The 6,000-nt window shown below is 38.5% G+C and overlaps 1 protein-coding gene across 1 annotated transcript in view; it reads right to left on the bottom strand.

The window, feature by feature from the left end:
* UNC79 (unc-79 homolog, NALCN channel complex subunit) overlaps window positions 1–3,004 on the bottom strand; it is a 309,568-nt gene extending 306,564 nt beyond the window's left edge. Inside the window, exon 1 of the mRNA XM_063643951.1 lies at window positions 2,988–3,004. The gene's annotated coding sequence lies outside the window, so the exon portion shown is untranslated. The remainder of the gene's footprint in view (window positions 1–2,987) is intronic.
* Window positions 3,005–6,000: the final 2,996 nt, after the last annotated feature.

Genomic DNA, 6,000 nt, shown 5'->3' on the forward strand with positions numbered 1-6,000 from the left:
TTCAGAATCATCCCTGAATTCATTTCTTTCTTTCCATATTTTTTGCCATAACACTAATTCATTTATTCTTGATCTCACATCCAAATCATTGAAATCCCTTCCATGATGGTTTCCTGGGTACTGCTCTCACTCCACTCTCAGCTTTTCTTCATTCTGCTCCCAGCATGATTTAGAGTAAGCACCCTAAAGCGATACGCACCATAGACCCCAGTGCCCTGTGCTGTAATCAAACTTATCCTTGTGCCTTCCTCATCATTAAGCCTTTATTCACGTCATCCCTTCCCTACATTTCTACCTTAAAAGCCTATCTTTATTCTGCTCAATTACTACTTTATCCATGAATTCTTCTCTAATTAATTCACTCAGAGGAATTTTCCCCTTCATCTGAACTCCCAGGATGCTTTCCTGAACCATTCATGTGGCACTTTTCTGCTAATTTATACCATATTTACCTACTACTGTCAGCTCCTTGGGGATGGGGGTCAAGTACATAACCCACATCAACCTTAAAACAAAGTCATGCCCACAAGAAGAGTGAAAAGAATAGAACCTTTGAGATAAACTGTTATTCAATTCCTGACTCTGCCATTGATTGACTTGGGACATGTTAAATTTTTCTAAGTATTAAACCTTTCAAATACCGTGCGTGATACTCCCTTAGTTTCTTCTCAGGTAAACCATCCCAAAACAGCCCCCGCTAAAGGAGCATAAAATATTTCTCCCAAAAACATTCTCTCTCACAAATATAAACAAAAAAGTAGAATAATCAGCCAGTTGGTCATAGGAAGAGGAAAACACCAATATATTAATGGCAAATAGGGATACCATGTTATAATGGATAACATGAAGATCCATTGACTGTGCTTCTAAAGTCCCTAAAACTCCCAGGACTATGAATGACCTTTCCGTTCCAGGTTCTATCTCAGGCTGTCATGGGTCCCATTATTCCTGTGGCCTAGTAATTAAGCTTTTCCCAGATAACCATTAAGGATAGCTGCTTAATGAATATCCTGTTTTCTATACACACACATGTATATATGCAGGAAATCTACACACAGGAGATCGGCAATGCAAAGGAAGAGCCCCAACTAACATCTGAACTTCCCTCACAATAAACCCTCTACTACTTGTGGTGAATTTTGGTTCCATGACAAGGAAAGGGACCAGCTATTAATAAAATACCAAATCTCTATATCTATCAAATTGGATTATTGATGGCAACCTCCAAAGGTCAGATGAGGATTAAATGAAATCCACATATAAAGTGCTTGGCACAGTGCCTGGCACATATTAAGGATCTAATAAAATTAAGCCTCTTGTCTCCTCAAAAACAGTATGGGAAGAATAGAAGAAAAATGGGTGGAAAAAAAGAATGACTGTAAGAACTGACCTACCATTAATTAATGCTGTGTATCTTCAATAGTGCCTAGCAATCATTTCAGGTATGTCTTTTTGATTCCCTAGTGGTCTTACATAATTGTGCTCTGGGGAATTTCCTATTTAAAAATTTTCTTATTCCCAAATTCTATTTCAACAAGAAATTTGACGTGACCAAAATGAGTTCCCATGCGATATGGTTTGGCTGTGTTCCCCACCAAATCTCATCTCAAATTGTAATCCCCATGGGTTGAGGGAGGGGCCCGTAATCCCCACATGTAGAGGGAGGGAGGTGTTTGGGTCATGGGGCCAGTCTTCCCCATGCTGTACTTACTCATTATAGTGAGTGAGTTCTCACAAGAGCTGATAATTTTATAAGTGTCTAACAATTCCTCCTTCACATGCTCACATTCTCTCCTGCCACCTTGTGAAGAAGGTGTTTTCTTCCCCTTCTGCTATGATTGTAAGTTTCCTGAGGCCTCCCCAGCCATGCAGAACTGTGAGTCAATTAAACCTCCTTTGTTTATAAATTACACAGCCTCAGGTAGTATCTTTATAGCAGCATGAGAATGGACTAACACACCATGTTTACCCCAACACACACCATTCCATTTCATACTCATTTCTTCCCTCCTGTCTGTGGGTACATGCCGCAATCCTTTAACCTCTTGCCTAGCTAAACCCTATATATTATTCAAAGAGCAGTTTTCCTCCTACGTAAAGACTTTCCTGGATACTGCAGCTGTTACAGATTTTCTTCTCCTCTAAAACCCTTCTGTGTTTGTAGATTACAACATTCAGGAAAATCCTAAACTGTCTTGGCATTATTTAATCCTTCATCATGGGGTTTGCCTTGACAATCAAAATACAAATGGCTAACCTGAAGCAACTCTGATAAGCTGCAATGCCTGCCCCACACTGTCCCAGGAAAATGCAATGGACATCAGATAAACAGAGTTCTCTGGACCAGTGTGCTCCTCATAGTCTGTCCTGAACCAATCACCTGGGCCTGTTAATGTGATTGTGTTCTCCCAATTCCTCTATATAGTCTTCTGTTTCTGCCTACATTGTGCCCATCCAAATTTAGCACAATATTGTAATCAAGGCTCCAAACTTGTTTCTTCTCTATAATGTTGCATCTTCTCTATCCTGAATGCCTTACTTCAACTTTCCTTGGCTTATTATCCTCCTAGTTACACTCAGTCTTGTGCCCAGGGCAACATCCCACCTGGCTGGCTTATCCCTATCCTGTAGGTAGCACCAAATCACAAGACCCTTGTGGCACACAGACATAAACTCTTATGCTTCAATATACCTATATCTTGTAAAACAGAGCAGCCAGACTTTTTTTCTAGTGAGTACTACACAAGCAAGCTCTTAATAATTACTGAGAAGACATCATTGAAAATGGTGGAGTAAGGACCTCTGAAATTCTCCATAAAAGGAAAGAGAAAACTGGCAAAATTTGTCAAAATCAACATGTCAGAACTTGAAATTGACTAAGGGCTTGCAGCAATTCAGACATCATTTATTCACTCAACAAAAATGGCTGCATCTTGCTAAGAACAAAATTTTGTAGAGTTTTTAAAAATTTGAGACAGGAAACTCACTATGTTGTCCAGGCTGGTCTCAAACTCCTGGCCTCAAGTGATCCTTCTGCTTCAGTCTCCCAAGTAGCTGGAATTACAGGTGCACACCACCACACCTGGCCAAAAAAAAAAAAAAAAATGACTCCAACCACTGTTCTAAGGATGAGAATGGAATTAGGGGACACTCTTAGATATGATCAAGGATTTGTTTTTCCTTTTTGAAACAGAATCTCACTATGTTGCCCAGGCTTATCTCAAACTCCTGGGTTCAAGCAATCCTCTTGCCTCAGCCTCCCAAGTAGCTAGGTTTACAGGCAGGAGCCATAGGACCCAGGTTGTAGCATTTTAATTTTCCCTAGTCCCATCCCCCACTCTCCAGATATACTATAGCCTTGGAAATTAACAGACTGCATTTGCAGTGAAAATTAGAAGCTGGAAACCACTGGAGAGGACAGGATCAAGTTGGGGTTTCTTTAAAGCCCTATTCCTAAAGGACTGCGATTATTCAATCTGTCTGGTAGTTCCCTGGAAGATCTCACTTCCAGAAATTCAGATAAGTTGTCTGAATTTTACCTGACAGAGAGTTTTCTGAAGTGACAATTCAAAAGGGCTTTACCCAGGGCAATTGTCAAAAACAAATAAGTCAACTGTTTAAATTCATACCTGGCTTGTCGGATGGTAGTGGGTTATCAGAACTTATTAACATTAGTGTCACTAAAGTTGGTATATAACCGCCTGTTGCTAAATTTGACTGGCTTTTAAAAATAAAATAAAAATTAAACAAATTCATAACTGCCTGATGAGGTGGAAAACAGGACAAATAATGGACTAAGCAAAAAGCTTAAAGGGAAACAATAGAAAACAAGATGTCCTAGGGTTTTTGAAATGTTTTGAAATATTCCTAGGAACCTAGATGACCACACACATATATAAGCCTGTGCCCATACTCAGTGGTGACTGACAACATGCTAAGAAAATCTGAGAAGGCCCTAAGCTCTCACATCTGGCTTGAGGAATTGCATAAGCAGAAAGTGAGGGCCAAGACAGAGTTGTCAATTGCTTGGCTGAGAGTTGAAAGCATGCCACAACACACACACACACAGACACACACACACACACACACACACACACACACGCCCTTTGCAAAGACTGGGAGATTTATTGGTTCTAGGCAATTAAGAAAGTCTTCATCCAATAATTAGCTGACCACTAAGCTAACCAAGCAGAGACTTCAATAGCCACATACAACATAGAATATAGATGTTACAGCAATAATTGAGAAAAGTCACTAAACAAACACACGAAAACAGACAGAAGCAACAAGAAACCCTGAGGAGGGGAAAGAAAATCTGACTTCCAGAACTACTATACTACTTAAAACGTCTAGCTTTCAACAAGAATAATAAAAAGACTATAAGAACAGTAAAAAAATAAGAAAGTATGGGCCATACATAAGGAAAAAAAACAATCAATAGAAACTGACTCTAAGAAATCCCAGATACTGGACTCACTAGACAAAGACTTCAATAATCTATTTTAAATATATTCAAAGAACTAAATCATATCTAAAGGACTAAAGGAAAGTACGAGAATCATGTCTCACTAAATAGAAAATATCAACTTATTGGTTCTAGAAATAGACATTTTAAAGAGATAGACCTTTTTAAAAAAACTAAAGAGAAAAATTCTGGAGTTGAAAATAACAAAAACTGAAAGGGAAAATCCACAAGACAATCTCAACAGAAGATTTCAGGAGACAGAAAAAAGAATCAATGAACTCGAAAACAGGTCGATTGAGAGTGTCTAGTCTGTGTGACAGAAAAAAGAATGAAGAAAAATGAACAGAGCCTCAGACATGTGAGATATCAAGCATGCAAACATATGCATAATAAGAGTCCTAGAATGAGAGGAGCAAGAGAAAGGTACGGAAAGAATATTTGAAGAAATATTTGCCAATAATTTCCCCAAATGGAGACAAAACATTAATCTTCACATCCTCAAACTCCAAGTAGAATAAATTCAAAGAGACCCATGCCTAGACACATCATATTCAAACTGTCAAAAAACAAAGAAAAAAAAGGTTGAAAGCCCAACAAAAAAGAAGCAAACCACCATGTATATATGATACTCAATAAGATCAACAGCTGATTTCTCATCAGAAATTGTGGAGACCAGCAATGGTGGGATGACATACTCAAAGTACTAACAGGAAAAAACAACAACAACAACAAAAAAAACCACTAATAAATTCTATAGCCAGCAAAACTAGTGGTATGGTTTGGTTCCATGTCCCCAACCAAATCTCATGTTGAACTGCAATCCTTAATGTTGGGGGAGGGACCTGGTGGATGGTCATGGCATCATGGAGACGGATTTCTCCCTTGCTCTTCTCATGATAGTGAGTTCTCATTAGATCCAGCATGTAGCGTTTCCCTCTTCGCTCTCTCTCCTGCTTCACCATGGTAAGATGTGCTTGTTTCCCTTTTGCCTTTTGCCATGATTGTAAGTTTCCTGAGGCCTCCCAGCCATGCTTCCTGTACAGCTTATGGAACTGGGAGTCAATTAAACTTCTTTTCTGCATAAATTATCTAGTCTACAGTAGTTTTTTATAGCAGTGTGAGAACAAACTAATACAACTATCTTTAAAAATGAAGGCAAATTTAAAACATTTCCAGATAAAAACCTAAAGAATTCCTCACTAGTGACCATACTAAGATAAATATTAAACAGTGTCCTTCAGAATTAAATAAAAGAACCCTAGAGTAACTGAAATTGACAAGAAGAAATAAAAAGTACAGAAAAGGTAATTACATAGATAAATATAAAAGACAATAAAAATGTGATTTTTGTTTGTAACTCTTTTTTTCTATATAATTTAAAAGACAGGCCAGGTGAAGTGGCTCATATCTGCAAACCCAATGCTTTGGGAGGCCAAGACAGAAGGGTTGCTTGAGGCCAGGAGTTGGAGACCAACCTAGGCAAAATAGTGAGACCTTATCTCTACAAAAAAATTAAAAATTAGCCAGGCATGGTG

This window comes from Symphalangus syndactylus, chromosome 8, assembly GCF_028878055.3.
Source record: "Symphalangus syndactylus isolate Jambi chromosome 8, NHGRI_mSymSyn1-v2.1_pri, whole genome shotgun sequence".
Lineage (NCBI taxonomy): Eukaryota > Metazoa > Chordata > Mammalia > Primates > Hylobatidae > Symphalangus > Symphalangus syndactylus.